The sequence below is a fragment of the Halichoerus grypus genome, chromosome 3, assembly GCF_964656455.1.
Source record: "Halichoerus grypus chromosome 3, mHalGry1.hap1.1, whole genome shotgun sequence".
NCBI classification, from domain to species: Eukaryota; Metazoa; Chordata; class Mammalia; order Carnivora; family Phocidae; genus Halichoerus; species Halichoerus grypus.
This window is the reverse complement of record NC_135714.1, coordinates 191,991,360-192,012,596: the sequence shown is the minus strand read 5'-3', so window position 1 is coordinate 192,012,596 and position 21,237 is coordinate 191,991,360. Positions and strand designations below refer to the sequence as shown.

The 21,237-nt window shown below is 38.7% G+C and overlaps 1 protein-coding gene across 14 annotated transcripts in view; it reads right to left on the bottom strand.

Annotated features, from left to right (window-relative positions):
- Positions 1-21,237, bottom strand: part of SORBS2 (sorbin and SH3 domain containing 2) — a 345,960-nt gene that overhangs the window by 166,009 nt on the left and 158,714 nt on the right. For 8 of the 14 annotated variants that reach the window (XM_078069765.1, XM_078069763.1, XM_078069766.1 and 5 more), the window contains exon 2: positions 11,746-11,886. The gene's annotated coding sequence lies outside the window, so the exon portion shown is untranslated. The remainder of the gene's footprint in view (positions 1-11,745; positions 11,887-21,237) is intronic. The other 6 variants (XM_078069764.1, XM_078069767.1, XM_078069771.1 and 3 more) reach the window with 1 other exon arrangement.

Genomic DNA, 21,237 nt, shown 5'->3' with positions numbered 1-21,237 from the left:
AAATATAGGCCAAACATGATACCATCTGTTGTATTGTTTTACCTTTGTAAATTTTCAGAAAATCTGGGCTGCTTTAAGTAAAAAATTAATATTGTCTCTCAATATTAGCAGCTGAGAAATATATTTAAAAATCTATTCTGTTTATAGACTATATCTTAAACTTAAGGCACGTGAGATAGAGGGAAAAGACTTTTTGATGAAGGTCTTTATTCAAGCAAAGGATATGGAGAATAATATAACAAACATCCATGTACCCACCATTCATCTTAAAACAGAAGACATTTGAATTCAGATGAAGCCTGGTGTACATCTCTCTGATTGAAACATCCTCCCTGCCTCTGGTATCTGAATTTCACATTTTTCAGTCCATATATTTCTGTGCACTTTTATGATACAGGTTTTTGACTGATGCTTTTTTTTTTTTTTTTTTTAAAGGTTAAAGCAATTCCTCCCTATGTCTGGTTGTGAATTTTTATCTTGAAAGTGCTATCGAATTTTCCTGCATTGAGGTTGGTCCATAGTCAGAGTATAAGGTGATTCACATACGCTAGGAAAAGTAGTCTCTCAGAAATAAGTGACTGAGACACTGTAAAAAGATCTTTATGACAATATCTCGTTCAATGAATATGAAATTGCCTAAGGAACGAGAGGTAGTTATCTGTGGTCACTGAAAACAGTATTCGGTTTTACTAGTAAACTCCCAATTTCCTTCCTTTCTGATTTATATGTAGACCATTCTTCTTAAATTAATAAGCACAGTCAAGTGTTAAATTTACCAAGCTATGATGTTCACTGAAAAATACAAAATGGTCTTCTGCCAAGTGTTCTTACACATATGCTCTTATTTAGTCATTCAGAATATTGATTAGAGCGAGGATATGTGTGCATATAGAAAATTCTGATGTGGAAACAAATGACTTTTAACTCTCAATGCTTTTTGTTTAATTTCATTATCTAAAATAGATAAAGCTTGTAAGGAAGATAAAAATCTCACTGCAATCACGTTTTCTCACCTTAGCATAAAAATTATCACTTTGTTTCTAGACAAGTTTTAACAAGTTTTTATACAAGCTGTGGTTAGTAAGTGATGGTTCTCTCCATGTGAGACAAAGCCTGAGTGCCAACTCTAAGTTAATTTTGGAACATGAAATACGTTCATTAATTTCTAAAGTGAAGTTGCTCAAACACAAGCTAACATAAAATGTATTTTGTATTGAAGACCAGTAGTCATCTTAAAAATTATTTTTTTAATAAAAGACAGCTTTTCATTATTCTTTCCATAAAAAATCATCTAATTCCTACTGAATTTACTTTTTTACTCAGTTTTTTATTTTTCTACTTATTTTTGAGAAGTTTATCATAAGCCCCAGTCTTCTGTGTTATCAATATCAAGTTTAGGAACTTGTTTATGTCTAGCTTTGGTTTTATTCTGCCTTGAATGAAAATAATTATATTTGATACAAAAAGAAGATTTCAATGATTTAACTTCATGTTAGAACTAGTAATGGTAAACTATTGATTTTTATAGTAAACAATTTATACACAATTGTCAACATTGTTATAAAAAACTAACATGTTATATGTAAATAATGTATATTTCAAATTTTAAAATAATTCATAGTTTACTTAAAATTTTATATTAGTTAAATAAACAGAAATATAAAACAATTTATACTCTAAGTTATAAAATGAGTTTTATAGTGAACAATTTGATTTCTTATTTAAACTCAGTCACTAAGAGGTGATACTCTGGAAGCTATTTACTTCTCCCAAAAGTTAACATTTTATTGTCCTGTATAGTTAAGGACAATGACCACTTCCTACTTGAGAATGAGGCCTGGATCTCTTAGTGTGACATTTAACACCCTTCTTGAATTAGCACAAAACTTCTTCATATATCTCCAACACTCCCCTGCCGAATCTTTCAGCGTAGGCTCACTGTTCTGGTCTGTTCACAGATTGCACATGAAGGTCAGTCTGATGCCAGGCCATACCTTCTACCCCGTGGTTCTGCTGCTACCACAGCGTGGGGTTTCTAATCTAACTGCACATTTAGGTAGCCATATTGGGTTTTGGATAATTTTCCATTCTGAACCACGGTCTTTAGTCTCAGTATAATAATAATTTTTTTAAAGAGTGAATACTTTGATAGTAAAACAATAGAGGTAGACTAGAAAATATTTTTGATCTTAGATCAAAAGTACATTTTTAAAAGATTTTTATTTATTTATTTATTTCAGTGAGAGAGAGAGAGAGAGAGAGAGAAAGAGAGAGAACAAGCAAGGGGAGAGGCAGAGGAAGAGGGAGAAGCAGACTCCCCCTGAGCAGGGAGCCTGATGCAGGGCTCCCTCCCAGGGCCCCAGGATCATGACCTGAGTCAAAGGCAGATGCTTAACTGACTGGACCACTCAGGCCGCCCCTCAAAAGTACATTTCTTAACTGTATTTGGCTGTATGTTCATTAAATTCACTTAAAATGTACCCATATGTAACTTTTTCAACATTCTTGGGTTGTTTTTAATAGTAAGAATTTGCTCTAAAAGTTGAATGCTGCATAGTTTAAAAATATTTACATGGTCACTTCAAACAAACACAGAACTTCTGAATACTATTTGGAGTTAAATTCAAAACCAACCAAATTTCTTAGGTTTGCAAAATTGAGCAAGAGAAGTACCACTGAGCTGAATGCATGTCAACAGCAATGGCTCCACCAGAATTAAACCAATTCAAAGTTGTACTTGGACCAGGATATGCAACAAGTCAAAGTACCCAAAATACAATGCTTTAAAAACACATGCTGTACATGTGTTTTTCCATTAAACTAAACTCAGTTTCTTTTTTCAGGCCCAAATTTAGATTTAGAACAAGAGACTAATAATTCTATTCTATCCTTTCTAATACTGAATCGACCTTTTATAAGAGAGTACATTATTTTTCTTAAACTGTGTCAAGTTTCTAAACCTTATTTTTTTTTGCTACCTGTGTCTTGTTTCTATCAGCCTAGTCATAACCTATGGTTCATTATACCATTGGAACATTCATGTCTTTCTCTGTAATCTTCATCCTTCTTTTGCTTATGTTTTTTTTTTTTTCCCCGTGAAGCATAGAAAGTCAAAACTTGTTAGAATTCAGAAATATCTCTTTCATTGCTTGGACGAATCATTTTCTTTTCCTTTTTTTAGAGAGAGAGAGCTCACAGGAGCGGGGGGTGGGGCGAGGGGCAGAGGGAGAGAGAGAGAGAGAATCTCAAGTGGGTTCCACATCCAGCATAGAGCCTGATGCTGGGCTTGATCTCACGACCCTGAGATCATGACCTGAGCCAAAATCAACAGCCGGATGCTTAACCGACTGAGCCACCCAGGCACCCCATGGACTAATCATTTTCTTATTATTCTTTGGCCATTATTTCTAACCTATTTTTTATGTTTGTATTTTATAACTGGGTAGAATGGCACACTTTGAAAAATCTTGACATGAAAGCCAATCTACCATTTGCTATTTACTGGGACATAAAGTGGATGATATAGCAACTTATCTGGGTGTCAGCGTCCTCATGTGTATGTTGGGGAACATAATGCCTGCATGACCAACCCCCTACTAATAGTAATACCACTGTAGATTAAAATAGACAATCAAGGAAATCAAAGTAAGTATTGAATATGAAATACATATGCATTTGGTGAAACAATAAACATACAACCTATTATCTCTGATAATACTGAATATTAAATAAAATTACAGGTGCAACCATTTTGTAGGTAGACTTTCAGTTTCTAGGGCAAAGTCTAGTTGAAGACAGCGGTAGGGAACTATCCTGATGGCTCATGCTCTGTAGCAGCTAGTCTCCTTTTCTTATATCTACTTTGCCCCCTTATCAGTTATATCTGCTTAATAGGGTCTGTGCTGTGCTTCATCTCCCTAATCATCCTGAACACTGGACAGCAGTCGTACTAACATATGGACCTAACTGTGAAAATTTCCTTCTCAACAAATGAACGCCAACCCAATATACCTTTCCAGGGGTCTCCTGTCAGGCCTGTTTTTGCGATACCAAATTTCTGGATATACTCTGTCTACTGAGTTTTCTCTCCTCTGAGTCTTTATTCACAATCACCTTCTTCCATCTGAATGCCCTCTTATGTGAACCGAAGACTCGATTTAAATACAGCTCTTCTCTCTGTGAAAACCTCTCTGATTTTCTAGTATTATTGAAGCCTGATTCTCAGTCCTAACTCTGTGCTCCCATGGCACTGTGGACCTCTGCATTGCCCATCTTTTTAAATTTTATTTTATTTATTTATTTGAGAGAGAGCGAGCGTGATAGCAAGAGAGAGCTCAATCGGGGGGGGGGGCAGGGAGAAGCAGGCTCCCCGCTGAGCAGGAAGCCGGACATGGGGCTCAATCCCAGGACCCTGGGATCATGACCTGAGCCAAAGGCAGATGCTCAACCAACTGAGCCACCCAGGCGCCCCTGCACTGCGCATCTTCTGATGCATGTTGACTGTCTGTGTTGTCTGAGTCTTCTATGAGATTATGAAGCTGCACGTGGCACGGTTCCTCGAACACAGAGTTCCATGTTCGTTTAATAATCTTGATCATATTTTAAATAATGTAAGATGTTCTTACATCTATTTAAGGAAGGAACAACCAATTTCTACCTTTAAATAGTGCATTTAAGACTTGAAGACCACATTTAAGATTTCAATCTCCCATCAAAACTAACAATAAAGAACAAATTTGATCATATTGGATTAAATTTGTTTCAGAATCACAGAAAGGTGAGTATGCAAGGGCAGCATGTGTCCTGTTAGTCTGAAAAATCAAGAAAGGCTATCCTTACATACATATCAAGTTATTACCAGTTACCGACTGAAAAAATCCATAAACAAAAAAAATTTTCTTCAAGTGAAAAAGCAAGTGGCTGGTAAGGTCACATTCAAAAGTTAAAACAGATGCTCCGGCCTTGGTTTCTAATATCGTTCTTTATTAAAGGAACTAGGGCTCCTTGAAGAAATGGCTGATTCTAGGACTGGGACAGGAAATATATACAATGAGGCTGAAGCATCTTGTAGTACCAGGGAAAAAATCCTCACAATGATGGGACTATGTCTGCGTTCGGCTCAGGTGATGATCTTAGGTCCTGGGATTGAACCCTGTCTCGGGGTCCTCGCTTAGCTGGGAGCTTGCTTCTCCCTCTCCTTCTGCAGCTTCCCCTGCTTATACTCTCTCTCTCTCAAATAAATAAATAAAATCTTAGAAAAAAAAAAAAGGCCATAACAGCCTCGCGAAAGAACTGCTGGGGCCATACTTACTTTACTTAAGTAGTATTGGATTATAATGCAAAGTATAAAATACATATCCCTGTGTTCATATTGATACCAATGATTGAATTTAAATAAGCTGGGGAGAATAGACAATCTGCCATGCAGAATTCAATAATTCAAATAATTTATGTAGATACTCCATCAGGAAGAGGAGTGTGACTCCCTACTCGTTAAGTGTGAGCTGCACGAAGTTACTGCCTCTGGGAGACTACAGTAAGGAAAGGAGGAGAAAGAGTAACGTTACAGTGGAGAAACCTGACAGACACTCCATCAGCCAGGTGATCAAGGCCATTAAGAGTGATAGCTCATGTTGATAGTATGTGCCCTTGACATGACGTGATGAGAATGGCACCTTACCTTTGTGGTCTTCCTCCCCAAAACACATCCCTATTTAATCATTAGAAAAACATCGGACACATTCCAATAGAAAGATGTTCTACAATATACCTGACCAGTGCTCCTGAAAACTATCAAGGTCATCTAAAACAAGGGAAGGGTAATAAACTATCACAGCCAAGAGGAATCTAAGAAAACATGATGACTAAATGTAATACAGCATTCTGGATAGGATCCTGAAACAGAAGAAGGACATGAGGTATAAACTAAGGAAGTAAGAATAAAGGATGGACTTTAGTTAATAATGTATCAATATTGTCCACTAATTGTAACAAAGTTACCATATTAATGTCACATGTTAATAATAGGAGAATCTTGGTGTGGGGTATATGGGAACTCTAGTCCCATCTTCACAATTTTTCTGTAAAGTTAAAATTGTAAAATAAAAAGTTTGGTTAAAAAAATGGATATTTTGCTTTGACCTGAAAGGCTTCCTTCATATCTACTTTATTTTTATCCTACTATGAATTATTCAACAGTTACTAAACACAGGTCTACCTGTGGCACCCATGCAAATAAACTCAGGGGGCCATGGGCTAGCCTTGTAATGGGTATGAATCTCACAGCCCCCAGAGCTAACTCCGTTGGACTTTTTCCTCCTCCAACGACTCAAGAATGGCAAAATTTGCAGGGAAAACCTTTGTTTCTCCTGGAAAAAGAGAAGGGGAAATAATAGAGAAGAACCATGAGAAAAGAAAAAAAAGAATAGTTGAACCAAGAGACTCAGAAAGGCCTTCTGCCCAAGTACAGAGGAAAGGGGAGTCTCCTCCTCCCATATCCATCCTGACACTAGCCAGTGGCCCAAGTGGGCTTCCTAATGGGTACAGGAGTGATTTAGAGGGTCACTGGGGTCTCCTACTCCATGATTCCCCAGGATAAAGCCCAGGATGATAGTGATATTAAGGAGACCTGACTATCCCCTAACAGCAGTCTCTGCATTTAAACCTACAAGAAATGCCCCCATATTTTTGACAGTCCATCTTGGATAAGTAAGAGGCCTTAAGATCATCATGGTGTTTCGGTATTATAATTATTAAAGCATTATTTAAAGTACTACTTCTATTTCACAACCAATTATAGTATCCAAATAACAAGTAAAAACTTAGGTAGAGAATGATGACCTTCCTGGAAATGACTGTGTTATCTGCTTCAGGTCAATAACCTTCTTCAGCCTATCTGGGCGGGGACCCTATTGTGTCATCATCTATTATTGATATCTATCACTGACACTAATTTTTTTTTTAAGAAAACTAATGTAATACTATAAATATGGGTTATAATAATATATTCTTAAAGAATGGGTAAGTGCTATATGGACTCCATTTTTCTGACAGTAAAGCACAAGAGAAGATTTTTAAATGACTGATTTTTGTGTTCTTAAATAACTAGTGAAGTCATTGTGTTTTTTTTTTAAGATTTTATTTGTTTGACAGAAGAGAGCGCAAGCAGGGGGAACTGCAGGCAGAGGGAGAGGGAGAAGAGAAGCAGGCTTGATCCCAGGACCCTGGGATCATGACCTGAGTCAAAGGCAGATGCTTAACCGACTGAGCCACCCAGGTGGCTCTTGAAAGGTCTTTTCATGATTTAAAGAAACATTTGCATATGCATAAATTTGATGTTTATTTTCAGCCTGGTATTTTTACCCTTTCCCTTATTCTATTTTATTATGGACGATAGTTTTCAAAATATCAAACTCTTTGTACCATGATGTGTTTAGGGAGAACCCCCCTGGTAGGATGGTCCTGAATTGTTTTCTCTCATTTTCTCTACACCTTCATTTGTGCTTCTTTCTCTCCTCCGCTCTGATGTATTAGTTTTGGGATAACAAAATCAGATATGAGGGTGCCTGGGTGGCTCAGTTTGTTGGGCGACTGCCTTCGGCTCGGGTCATGATCCTGGAGTCCCTGGATCGAGTCCCGCATCGGGCTCCCTACTCTGCGGGGAGTCTGCTTCTCCCTCTGACCCTCCTCCCTCTCATGTGCTCTCTCTCATTCTCTCTCTCAAATAAATAAATAAAATCTTTAAAAAACAAAACAAAACAAAAAACCAAAATCAGATATGATACATTATGAATGGTGAAGTCAGTGTTAATCTGCAGCTTCTACATACAAGACCCCCAAGTTTCTGTTATTGTCAGCTTTTTAAATGCCTTATTCAGTGTGGGATCAATTACAGTCATTTTGTGCATCACCTGTTAAAAATGCAAACTGTATCTTTAATAAAATGCTCTTTGGTATTAAGAATAAGATTATGAAATTTTCAAAATGAAATTTGATGGCAATTTAATTTTATAATGAATAACCGTAAACCTCACTAAATTTAGTCAAACTAAATCTTTAGTGAGGTCACAAATTTATTTTTATGAAAATCCTTCAAATGAGTTCAGAAATCCTCCAGCTGATAGAAAGATGTCAAATCTTAGTTCTCTGGGTGGATTAGCATCTGTAATGGTCATAGTAGCATGAAGTTCTTTCTGAGACTGGCTCATGCAATTTCATCCACAACTATGTAGGTCTCCTAATTGGTCATATTTTTATTAGGGATTGTTTACCATTTCTGGAATCCTAATGATCAGAATGTAATCCTTGGTGTCTTTAATGAGAAAAATAATATGCCTCCTTCTCCCAAATTCAGTGTTCGACCAATACATATTTATATGACCAACAAAAGAAAGGAATGTTTTCAGATCCTGGGCTTGATTATTTTTTTGTTTCAGGTGTGACAGATTTACTGAACAAAGCTCGCTCACAAATCCCCTCTTCCTCTCTACTCCCCATTTTCCCCACTCAGTGGGCACATGCACACACACACACACACAGACACAGCCCTTCACAACCCTGCACCATCTGACTGTTAATACACACATCAGCTCTAGGTCACCCAGCTTTTCTGAAGGAAATTGTCTCTGCCGAGTACTCTTTTATTCTCAGTATACGTTACATTACAAGTAATAGTACTGAACTTTTCAATGCTTACAATGTTCCCTGGGAGTGTATCAGTTGAGCAGGCAAAAAAAAAAAAAAATCTGGAAGTTTATTATTTTCCCACCAATATATTTGACACCATCTTTGGAGAGGGGAACAAAAGGCATACTGTCAAACGGATAGACCTGGACAAAATGTTACTGTTTGTTCCTCACGAGCACAGAGGTATATTTGAGCAAAGAAAGGCATTCCATGACTCTCCTGGGACTTCCTTCCTTCAGCTGAATTATACCAACATGTTCACACCACGGTGGTTCAGACTGTGTTGGAATTTAAAATGCAGACTTACATTTGCCGATGTTTAAATACTACATCTATAAAAATTCATATTAGGATTAAACCTGCCTTAAAATATCATAGAACAAATGAGAATTTATTGGGAAAAAAAGTGTGTACACATGAAATTGCAGTAGAAGATATGAAAATAAGGGATGTCCTTGTTTGACAGATTCACTACTTATACAATAAAGCCTCAAAGTCGCCAGAAGTCACCAGGTTTTGGATTATGTTTCAAATCCAGACTCACTGACATTCATGAAACTTCTGGTAAAATGTGGGCCAAGTTTCGAGCAAGGCTGAGTAGAATACTTCTTTCATGTGGAACCTGTGTGAAACTCGGTCTTTGGCGGGTCTCACCTTGAGCTTCACATTCAAACAATCCCAAATTTCAGAGCAAAAGTAAGGGGTGAAGGGAAACAAACAAACCCCACAACAATGACAAAACAGGAAAAGATGACTTGCCGGAGAATGGAGTGGCTATCATCTTCCAAACCCATTTCATCTTGGTGCCGCTGGATCTTCCAACTAAACTTGTATTGCCTTTGGCAATACAATTGCATTCAGCTATGCCAAATCAAGGCTTCCTACTTTTTTTTTTAAAGATTTTATTTATTTATTTGACAGAGAGAGAGAGACAGCGAGAGAGGGAACACAAGCAGGGGGAGTGGGAGAGGGAGAAGCAGGCTCCCAGATGAGCAGGGAGCCCGATGCGGGGCTCGATCCCAGGACCCTGAGACCATGACCTGAGCTGAAGGCAGACGCTTAACGACTGAGCCACCCAGGCACCCCGAGGCTTCCTACTTTTAAGGGGGAGAAAATTCTAGACCTCCAAAGGCTCCAGGAAGCAGTGAAGCACCTGGTCAGAATAACCAGAGGATTTAAAATGTTGACTGTACACAGAAATGTGATTATTAATATACACCTTCCAATGCAGATTTGAAAGGGAAGAGGTAGCAATTAAACGTCCAACTTTTGGAAATAAAAAAAGTAGGATGACTGAACATCTCTAGGTTTTCTGACTACATTCAAATCCTAGAGATTATGTTACATCTTTGCCTCATGGGAAGCCACCTCTCCCCTAGCATTCGCCCAGCCCCGCCCCTCTGGAAACTCTGTCCTGCGGCCACTTGGTTCCTTCCTTCTTCGCAAGGTGCAGGGTGCAGTCTGGGCCGGCTGTAAGGAGCCGCAGTCCTTGGCCAGGACTGAAAAGGTCTCCTGACAGGATTAGGCTCATTCTACTCCTAACCTGCAACCCAACTAGCAGGGGCAGTGCGCCAACCTCTGTCTCTAGCAGAGGACTTGGAAAATAACAAACCAGTGTAATCAACACACGAGTTTTCTTCAAAGTAAAGGGAACATTTAAAACAATGTTTGAATGGCAAGAAAGGGCTCCACTTCGCCTATTTTAGGAAATACACTTGTTTATAAAAATTTCTTATCCCTCATTCAGCCGAAGTTTCACCAGCATAACAGACTTTTGGCAGCAAAAGGTTTTTTGCTTTTTTTTTTTTTGTCTCCCCCCCAACCCAGTTTTCCTTTTTAAAAATTTTCTTTCCTTTCTTTCCTTTTAATTTTTCTTCTTTTAATTTTTTTTTTTTAAAGTTATCCAGACAATCACAGTGTGTTTAAAATGCATGTTTTCTTTTGACATGTGGTCTGAGATACCAATAAACTTCTTTGGAGACAAGAATCTTTAAATTCCAAGGATTTCAGTGTCCCTGTGAAAAAAGCAGCATTAGGGCCTGAGGCACACTGTACTTCTGAGGCAAGAGGGTAGTCAAGGGAGAGGTTGATAGACTCGGGTTGTATGCACCAGCCTTTGCTGTGTTCACAGATCTGCAGCAGAGAGCTGTCGTAAAGTCTATGTGGTGAGAGACCCTGCCATAAAAAAGTCTTTTTCTTTGAGTTGGGGGTTAACCTAAGACATCATCAGCGGGGAAAAACCAAAGCCCAATAGATTATTTAAAGGAAATGGTATAAAAGCATTAAGCAAACAACAACAAAAAAAAGATTTTTACTGAACATAGTAAGTACCCACAATCAAAGTAAATGCTGTGTTTGAAGTTAAAGTCCACAGATCAAAGTACTTTGCAAAAGTGAGCATAAGGAGGGGGAGAGGAGAGAGACAGAAACCTCACCAAAATATTGTACTGTCAACGTTATGGAAACCTGCTAGCAAAAGACCTGCGGCTAGGTAAGGCATTTTCAAAACAGAGTCACCTGAATTGTCCTAGGAACATACCAAAAAAAAAAAAAAATGAAACAAATAAAAAAAAAACTGTTCGAATTCCACACTAGCAATCAATAAACCAGGGACGAAAGAACAAAATAAAGTAGAGCTGTCTCATTGTCCTTAAAGACCAAGTACTAACATTTTCTTTGCTCAGGTGGTTGTAACTTTTTCCTTTTTTTTTCTTTCTTTTGGTGCCTTGAGAAAGTTAAAAATAAGTAAAACAGTCTAAACAACAAAATTATGATGCCTGGAAGCCCCCCTCACTGTTGGCACTCAGGTTAATTAGAGTTCCGATGTGGCTCAGTCACAGGGAGTGTGTATCGTGGGTCAACATGACAGAGAGCTTGGAGCAAAGTTTAAAAGTACAGCCACAAAAATGCACAGATGCCACTTCTGTATTCCAGAACACCGTATTTACCTGGAAATCGTTTGCAGCCCCCGCTTAGCTTCACTATAAATGAGTTATTTAAAAGACATTAGTCATAAACATATCATAAACCATTTAAATAATTCCAGAATAAAAATCTTACCTACAGGCAGCTGGCGTTCAACAGTTGCTCTAAACAGAGGAAGTAGGAGTCAGTGGCCTTTTACATGTAGAGATTGTTTATTTAGCCCTTTTTAAAAGGTCTTGAACTCCAGAGGTTTAAGATTAAATCCAATCCAAGTGTCTGAAGGAAAAAAAAAAAAAGGCAAGAGAGAAGGCAAATAAGAGAGGGAAAGAATCCCAGCTGCTGGGTGGTGCTACTGTTCTGAGAGCATTTGAGCTATTTTCAGCATTCACAGCAGCCGGAGTTGTCTGTAAAGGGATGAAAAAGCCATGTCTGAGTCGCCACCTCCCTCCCCCTTGCCCCACGTGGTGGGGGGGGGAGGGCGCATGCACCAGGAAACCCACAACAACTTGGTTCACCGGTACAACTACTCATTTAAATTTTGGGGAAAACTGCCACCGCTCTTGAAAAACGACAACAAAAAATCTTGACTGCAATCTTAAAGAAACACGGTGCCTTGCCGTAATCCTCAAGTTTTCAGAATGACTTACCTGAGTTGTTGAAAATAAGATGTCCTATTTATGCTTTATTGAGAGGGAAGATGTTTCTTCTGACATTTACTCACCTGGATGGGTCTTAAAAAAATATTTTAGATCTCTCTGAGGAATATCTGTTCTCACCCTATCCTTCTTAAGACTGAAGACAAATGGTTTATTTCTAGCACGCACCTAAATTTCCAGTTTCATCAACTATGCTATTTTTGAAAGCTACTGGGTTAAGCTGTTGACATTTCTTATCTGTTGGCAGAGACTGGGGACCATTCAGTGACATGATGCAGACAGACACAGATCCCCTGCTTCTGCCTCCAAAGAAGTAATTCAGATTGGGTCACCAACAATGGCCAGCAGACTTTGAGCTTTCACTTTGTTTCTAGAATTATAAAGTAAGATCTGGACGTTCTGTGCATTCATTCATTTATTCATTCATTCAGCAACTTAAGTGGCAAGTACATCTGAGCCTCCTCTACTCAACACATTCTGATGATACAAGAGTGGGCAAAATAAACAGTGTCCTTGCCTCAGAAGGTTTACAGCACCAAGAGGCAGCAAGAATAAAGAATAAAGAGAATTTGTCATAATCTTTGATAGCTTGTTTTTCACAGGAGGAGACTCTTCAAGTCGTAGCAACTGGAGATCGGGATTTCTTTCTACTATGACTGAAGGAAGACACGATGGGTGGTCATCAGACCAACTTCTGGCTTCTGTGGGTTTTACTCTGCCTTTTACAACACCCCTTAGAAGGAAATTTGTTACTTCCTACCCGAGGAAACATATTAAGTATTAAAAGCCTTTAATCCATGTAGATGAAATCCCTGAACTCTTTCATCTCCCTACTCCCGAAACATAGAGAACGCTTAGGCAGTAAGAAAGTACTGCTGGGAGCTAAGAGGAGGTGGAAGAAAATTCTCTGATCCTTAGTCCAGTGTGAAAGCCACCTGGATGTATTTTATAATGAATGTTACGAAGGTTGGTTACTAGAAGCTCAGATCAGATCCAATTGTTTCTTTGCAATTAAAGAAAGACACTGAAACTGACTATAGAAAATACTGAGGATTATGTATGATCTGTAAAGAAAAATGGTTACATGACTGCTATTTCAAGTGTGATAAAATAGTGAAATCCTTCAGGTAGCCTACACTTAGATTAAAGCCAAATTAAATTAAAATTTAGTTACTTAAATCTTAAATTTAAATTAAAAAAAGAAGTATAACTTAAGTTTGAACTATCTAATCAAAATTTTAAAATAAGATTAACCTTATTTTAAAAATGGATAGCAGAGTTTTAAAAGATCTCTATTGAATTGTGGATTTTTCTGTTCATTTATTTTAAATGGTCACATTTTACTGTGTCTTAAATACCTGCCCATTTAAAAAGAGGATACTTACTTTACTTGGTCAAAATGATAGATGGTAATTCTGGCAAATTCTAGCCTCAGATAGAAATTCTTTTTAATAGTTTTTACTTTTTCCTCCTTATAGTAGTTTATAATGAAAAGAAAAATACATGTAAAAATCGGCCGTCCTCGAGAAACTATCGAAGTTAATAAAACGAAGACTACTAAGTCAACCATTACCTTTAAATTCCAAACTGCCTGCTTTCTGCACCAACACTAAGAGAAGCTCACTGCCTCACACTTAACTATTATTAGAGTCATTTTATGTCATGGTCTGCACTTGAATGGACAGGTTCTGACCCTGCTAGCTGCTTCCATTCAGCACCAGCCCTGTCTCGCCACATGACTCATCAAGGTCCCGCCATTCCCCAGCGACCCCAACTGTCCAAACAGCCTCCCAGGTGGCACCTTTCAACAGACTGGATGTCACAGAAGAGTGCAAGTTGGACTTCAGGCATATTTTTAAAAATGAGAGGATAGCACATTTGGACTTTTCTACTCACAGAACTACTATGACTTTTATAAGTGACTGATGTCTTAGCAACTATACCAGTAGTACTAATGTTAATGATTTTATTTATATTTCTTCTTTCATTTTTGTTTTTACAAATAAAATGATTTAAAGTAATTGGGTAATGCTTATATTGGTGTGGGCTTCCTGTATTGGGGAAACACCAAATGGGACTTTGGCATAAGCCCTCCCCTGTATAAGGTGGGGCTAAAGCAATACCAATCCATAGGCTTGCAGGAGGGCTTATATAATAATGTACATAAAATGCTTAACCAAGTAATGCTTGAGCATAGCAAGTACTCAATAATAATTAATGCTATTATCACTGTTGTAAGTCTACTTGGCTGTCCAATATGGTGGATACATGGGCTATTGAACACTTAACATGCGGCTAGTCAGAACTGAGATGTCAAAAAAAAAACCCAACAATGTAAACTATCATATTAATTTTTATATTGATTATATATTGAAATGATAATATTTCAGACATACTAGATTAAATAAGCTGTTTTGTTAAAATTAATTTTACCTGTTTAATTTTATTTTTTAAAATGTGACAACTAGAAATTTTTAAATTAAATGTGCGGCTTGCATTATATTTCTGTTGTGCGCTGCCATCTTGCTTGAGGGCGAGGAAGAGAGAGAGAGAGAGAGCTAACATGGGCGGGGGTTTGGGGCAGAGGCAGAGGGAGAAGCAGACTCTCCGCTGAGCAGGAAGCCCCATGCAGGACTCGATCCCAGGACCCTGGGACCATGACCTGAGCCAAAGGCAGACACCTAACTGACTGAGCCACCCAGGCGCCCCAGTCCGCAAGTGATTCTTAACCATACTTGGAGAACCACTGGTCTTGAGCCTTGCTATTTAAAGAGTGGTCCACGGACCAACATCAAAGTCATTACTCAGGATCTTGTAGGAAATGTGAAATTTCAGGCCTCACCCATCCCTATTGAACCAACAAGTATATTTTAACAACATCCCCAGGTTATATGTATGCACATTGAAATTTGAGAGAAACTAATATAGAGTGGTGACTCTCATTCCTGGGTACATATGAGGCTTATCTGGAAAATTTTTAAAAATACCAGTACACTGGACCCACCTCTAGAGAGTTTGCTTTCACTAATCTGGTTGAAATCTAATGTATCTAAAAAGCTCCCCCACCCAGGTGATTCTAATGTAAGAGCAAGCACTGAGAGCTTGGTGGGCAGTGGGGCCCTCAGAGCAGATGCAGAATTGCCAGGACCCAGAAACCAGACAAGCTCTGGAGGGGCGGTGAGGGGCAGATGTTTGGTACTGTCAGGTGCTAGGAGAACAAGACTTGAACAGAAGGGAGCTGGTGGAGACCACACAAGGATGGAGTGGGTGAGTGTAGCAGCCAGCAGGCAGACACTGGCAGGAGTGTCCCTGCCTTCTGCAAGTCTGACCCAAATCCCCAGCTGCCCCAGGTTTGGACTTGCAGGGAAGACTGGATAAAGCCGAGCAGACACAGCCTTGGTCTCCGAGGAACTAGAACACTAGGCCAAGTGTTGGCTGAGCAGAGATGCAGGCTCAAAAAATAGGATGAGGACCAACTTAGAAAAAATGTGGTGTAAGTCATGAGTGGGACTAGCAGCCGTGTTAACAGAGTTTCATAAACTCTCTATAAGGACAGGATTGGTTGGTTTCAGAGGCTCCATCTGGAATAACCTTTCAGAGATGAGGAGGGAAAAAAATGGACAGAAGTGTGGAAAGTCAGTTGAGTTGTACATTTCTTTCTCTCCTCCCGTTGTGTGCAATACAAGTTGAGACTGTTCTCAGCTAAGCAGTGGTCAAACTAAGAACAATCTATGCTAAGACATAGTTGACACAGACCAAACTGTCCTGGAGGATGTATCTCAAGAGAGGATCTTGGTAAGTCATGGAACTCTCTAATGTTAGAACCATGAGGCAGATTGGTGTTCTGGAGCAGAGAGATCTCCAGCACACCTCCGTTCCACCTTTAAAGAAGTGAGCACCTTATTTGGAATGATCTCCCCAGTTTGCCAAACCATTGCTCGCTTTTTCAGGTGGTACCAGAGCATTGTGTGCTCCAGAGATCTTCAGAAAAATAAAATCCTCACCGTAAAGGAGAATGTGGGCCCACATTGGTAATCTTTAAAACTCCTAATTCTGTATGGAGAGACCATTTGTAGCGTCCCTTCTCAATTTATTATTTGGTTGTTTTCAGAAGACCTTAAAAATGTGTATATGTAATAATGCTTAAGAATAGAGTCTGGAGTCTGTGTGTCTGGGTTTGAATCCTGGTCCTACCACTTTTCTGTGACCCTGGGCCTGTTACTTCACCTCCCTGTGCCTCAGTTTCCTCCTCTGTCACAGGACCTCACTGGGTTGCTGTGAGGATTAAAAGAGTTGTCTGAAAAGAAGGTAGAAAAGTCTGGCACACTGTAAACGCTATTGTTGGTTTAACAGCTAAAATATAGTAAAATAATTGCAGGTTTCCAAATATGGTCAAGTTTTAAATTTTTTGATATCACAATGATTTCCAGGGATTTTATGTGAGTGATTTCTTGAATACATGTATTTTGAAAGCTTCTTTGAGAGTTGTTTAAATTTTTTTTTTCCCAAGAGAACTCAGAATTCTCAATTGATTCCTCGTCACTTCCTATTATTTGCAAGGATCTCAGTAGGAAGGAAGTGAATGTAGTTTTCCCATGAATATTGTTTTCTAGGTTACATTTTTTCCCCTGAAGTCCTTTGAAAAGTAAGTTGCACTATAAATGTCTGAAGGCTTCTGTGGCGCATGTCAGTTGAGCAGCATTGTCTAATACTCCAGGAGAACAATGTATCATTCTCTTAGTCAAATATTTTAGTGCTTAGGGAGAGGCAGCAAGGCGGCCTGAAACACTAGCATGAGTTTCAAAGATGTATTGAAAAGGCAGGCAGAGTCTCATACCACAGAGACTAGAGAAATCAGATAATGCTGATTGCAGGAAGGGATGGACCCCCAAGGCAGGCATGCTGGATGCAAAATTAGGGCTAGATTAAGCGTAATAACATCTTTTACGCTTGTCTGCTCCAACCACACGAAACAAAGTAAAGCACATGCAATAAAAATGATGATGCTTCACAGCATCATGCACTTAGTGTCAACCAGGCCATTTACACAAACCTCCATATGTTGAAAGCTGAACAAGGAATAAAGCACCGAGGGGGAAACTCAAGTTCAGGAGCTTGAGTGATTTCAGACCAGGCATGCAAACGCTCTACGCTCCTGCTCTGAAACATAGGCAGAGGGACTGGGCGATAAACCCCTCCTTAATTCTAACATCTATGCTTTTGTTTGGGTGTTTATAAATTACATTTGGCAATCCCCATCATAATCTGCATCTGCAGGTGTAATTGTTTGGAAGTTGTCAAGTAGTTTGTCCAATTATTTCTACCACCTGGTTACTGAAGTGGAGTGAATGTTTTTCAGGGGATGATTTGCCATCACGTGTGCCATTATGCAATCTGGGGCTGGACTTTACCAAATAAGGTGATAATCTTAAGGAATGGCTAAAGAACTATTATCAAATGCAAGAGTTTATACAGAAATAACTTCTGAAAACCTGTTAAAACTCAGTTTTCTAGTTAAAACTTTATTGGTTTTATATGTGCTGTCTGAGTCCCACATATATTTAAAAAGTACCTCTGCTGTTTATATAACCATGACTTAGCTTCTCTTGATATTTATATTCTATTGAAATTGAAGCATATGCAACAGTTGCTAAATATGGTATAGAAATCTTTAAGATAAGCCTTCTTAAGGTGGCCTATTTAAAGCTCTGCATCATCTTCTTACATCAACACCCACATCTCTCTACCTACCTTCTAGCTCCTTTCTTCTAGCTTCTCTGGTCTTTCAGTTCCTAGGATAGGGCACATTTAGGCCGTTTGCGTGCACCGCTCTCTCTCTCTGGAACATCCCTGCTCAGCTGTTGATGCTGTGCACCCTTCAGCTAAAGTGCCCCCTTCCTCAGGAAGGCTTCCCTGATCCACCCAAGGTCATGTGTTTTTAACTCTTGAACAATCATATTCTGCATTTCTTTGAGTATCAAACTTGGTTGCATTTATTTCTGTGAGCAATCAGTGTATTTCTCCTCCATTAACCTGTAAGCTCCTGTTTTCCCTTCACATTGTATTTCCCACCACGTTGTATTTCCCACGCATATATTGTATTTGCGTCTGGCACAGAGTAAGTGCTTCATGCATATTTGTTGAATAAATGATTCAGTAGGCTCTGCAGAAGGCACTCGGCAACACATGATGACATCTTTGTTCCATATTTAAAAGCTGTGGAATCCTCTCTTCTACCATGGGCAGAAGGATGCTTGTTATAGATAAGAATGTCTGAAGATGTACTTCTGTACATATTCTTCACAAATTTGTAAAACACTTCAAAATCATTAAGGCACAGTATGAAAAATATCTTTTGAGGCATTTGAAAAATGAATTGACCCAATAGTCCATGGCACATTTCCATCATTACTGTGACCATAAAAGTTAATTTTACAAGGATAGTCACACACATAAATAATACACAAAATGTTAGAAAAGTGTCCTTAAAACTCAGAGATGATGGGTAAGCAAAGAACAATAAGGAACAGTTGACTAGCCTTCAAAGGTCAGAAGGAACTGTAGATTCATTATATCAAGCACATAAGAGAAACTTCTTCCCAAATGAATGAAAGTTGGAAATGGGAAACTTAAGAGATTGGACATGTTAATAGTTTTTTTTGTGTTGTCCGTCCTCAGAGCCAGACCTTCCTACCTCTTTGTGTGTTCTGGGTGGCTTACAGATGTTGCTATAATAATGACCCCTCCAGTTGTCAGGTGAAGCCCGGGGCTGCTGAGGCTCCCGGACCAATCACCTCTGGCTGTTAGCAACCTCACTTGTTTCCCTCAGTGTGCCTGCAAATATCCTTACCTTTATGTATACCAGATAGTGAGCTTTGGGAGGGAATGCTTTAACCAGCAAAGTCAACCTACTAAAAACAGCAACAATAGTCTTATTCACAAGAGGAAACACAAGAAATTAGATGCTATGGGAGGGGTATGTTCGAAATGTCAAGAAATGAGTAATGATATCTCAATTTTACAGAAAAAGATGGGGAGGCTGTGGGAATCCGTCTAGACTCTGGGGACTGAGCTGGAGCTGGACTGGTCTCAGTGGAAGGTACAAGGGAACCCGGCTGCCTGTAGCAGTGCATGTTTTGTGTTCAGACAGAGGTTGGGGAGGGACCTCTGAATCGAAGCAAATACTCACCTTTTGCCTTCTAGCAAGTACCCTTCCTTTTACAGCAAGTATTTCTTTAACAGTCATTTTCAACTGAAGTTTCTCTCTGATACATTTTATTTTACAATCAAGTCACTCTTTCCATACTTATGACTCTTTAAAATAAATAAATTACATAGCACAGTGGTGGCAGACACTGCTTTCTCCTTACTGAGAATCTATTTTTGCTTTCATCTTTACTACAGAATCCTGATAATATGCTTATTTCAAAACTTAGTTTCCCAGATTTTCTTGCAGTCTGTTCTGGCCAATAAACTAAAGGCAAGACACTTCACGTACACGGTAAGATCAGGGAGCCTCCAGGGAGGAAGGCTTCTTTGCCCTTTGCCTCTTAACCAAACACTGCTCCTCTTAGCTGACAGAAATGCCGATTCTGTCCTGGGAGGCACATGCTGAGCGTGGGGTGACAGAGTTGCACCCACCCTGGGCTGCTTCTTGTTTGTGGTAAACCAACCTCTCCACTGGTTAAATGGTTTTCTTGAGAAAATCTCTTACTTGAAGCTGAAAACATACCTGACACAATCATCTAAGAACTACTTCATGATATCAGGCAGGCAGAAAGATAGTAATAGATTATATAGTTTCAGAAGTTTTGAAAGAACTTCTGGCATCAACCATTAAGCCCTTACAACAGGGTGGTATTCAGTTTTCAAGCCTGTTATCACTTCCAAATGGAGTGAAAATTGCCATGATGGAGCCTGTGTGTTTAAAGCCCCTAAGAGCTGCATCATTTGAATATTTTTGGTTCTAAATATAGTGGTAACATAGTTGACCCTTTTTTTCCCCCTAAAACTAACATTGAATGATCAGTGAAATCAAGAGAAATAAGAACATAGTAATAATCTACAGGAAATACAAAACAGGAACCCATTGTTTATCCTGTTCTTAGTGTCCCTGGCCACAGCATTGTTCAGAAAACTTTGAACTTCTATGTAGTTGACCCAGCCTTTAAAATCTAAATTGAATAATAGAATTTGTCCTTGTTACAGAAAAAGTAACTGTTGAAAAGATATTCAAGGCTGGTAATATATTGAGTTTGAATATTAAAATACCTTTTAGGATTTCTACTTGTAATTTTTTTAAAATGGTGAATGTTAACAGTCATAGTTGAGGGGAAGATATGTTGGATTAGGAAGTCAATAATTTTCCAGTTTTAAGTAAAGCTAAAGATATACATACAATGTGGAAATTATTTTAAGCATTCTTGTCTCATGACTTCTGATTAAGTACCATAAATTGAAGAAAGGACTATAAATCATAATACATTCCATTTTATAACAGGCAGTCATGTACAAATATTTTGCCCTTCTATCAATATTTGCCAAGGATATAATAATTGACAATAAGGTTCTGGAGGCGTCTGCCAACGATCAATCTGACTGTACTCCTTCCAACAGTGTCGCTACTTGAATTTCCTCCTGCTCAGTTCTCTTATTAATGAAATAAGAATTATAGCAGTATTTGACTCAGATGATTGTTATGAGGAAGAATGAGTTAATATATGCAAAGCTTTTAAAACAATGCCTGAAATGGGGTGCCTGACTGGCTCAGTCCGTAGAGCATGAGACTCTTGATCTTGGGGTCATGAGTTTGAGCCCCATGTTGGTGTAGAGATTACTAAAAAAAAAAAAAAAAAAAAAAAAAGAACTTTAAAACAATGCCTGATACACAATAGGTACTCGTAAGCATTGGTTTTGCTGTTATCATCATTATCTCAATGATGTACAACACATAAAGTTAAATCATGGGCTT